The sequence below is a fragment of the Arachis duranensis genome, chromosome 5 (genome assembly GCF_000817695.3).
Source record: "Arachis duranensis cultivar V14167 chromosome 5, aradu.V14167.gnm2.J7QH, whole genome shotgun sequence".
Classification (NCBI taxonomy): domain Eukaryota; kingdom Viridiplantae; phylum Streptophyta; class Magnoliopsida; order Fabales; family Fabaceae; genus Arachis; species Arachis duranensis.
Genome location: NC_029776.3, coordinates 18141269 through 18142199, shown reverse-complemented (window position 1 = coordinate 18142199; position 931 = coordinate 18141269).

The window sequence follows — 931 nt, the reverse complement described above, 5'->3', positions numbered from 1 at the left end:
CATTAAATGCATTAGCATAGCACGTACTAAGTACAAAATAAAACTACAAAATAAAAGTAAAGATATCTAGCAATGGGCCACATTATGTCTTATATCCACTAAAGCAACTCCATGGAATATTAATACAGCATCACATCAGTCAATATAAGATGAATGCATTCTAAATCATTTTTTGAAGTTGTATATATTTAAAATAAATTGTCAATTGTATAATGTTCCGGTAAAATTCATGATATAGCTATACGAGCATATAGTCATGTATTTGCCCATTTCATAAATTATTTTATTATACAGACGGGGAAAATGTCAGATATTTTGTTTTTAAAAATTTAAACTACTATAAAATAAAAACTTATAAAAATATTATGTGTGATTCCAAATGGCTCTACTGAATACTTTTTGACCGTTGAACATGGCTTGAAAATATTATTTCCTATAAAAAAAATTGATTTAGCTTGAAAATATTATTTCCTATAAAAAAATTGCTTTAAAAGTTGATCTCCTAATATAGTTGCAGAGTATGTATTTGATAATGTCTTACTTTTTATGGTTTGCATAAAATTATGAATAATATTGAAAAGTGATACTTATACTCGGAAGGAATATCAATCATAAGGATGATATAGACACTACGTTCAAGGTGCACCAATCAATCACAAAATTTGTATAGATATCTATAGTAGACCGATATATTATTACTGAAAAAAAATGATTAAAATATAATATAAAGTTATAAGTAATATACTCAGATATGCCTTCTAACTACTTCGTTCATACTAAGAAGGTACTGTTCGACATATACTATAAGTCATGGCAGTTAATAAAAAAATGTCCATATTTAGCGTTAATAAAAAAAATGATGGTTAGGAGATTAAACTAAGAATAGAATGTGGTAATTTCTATAAAGCTTATATCCATAATAAAAATCACA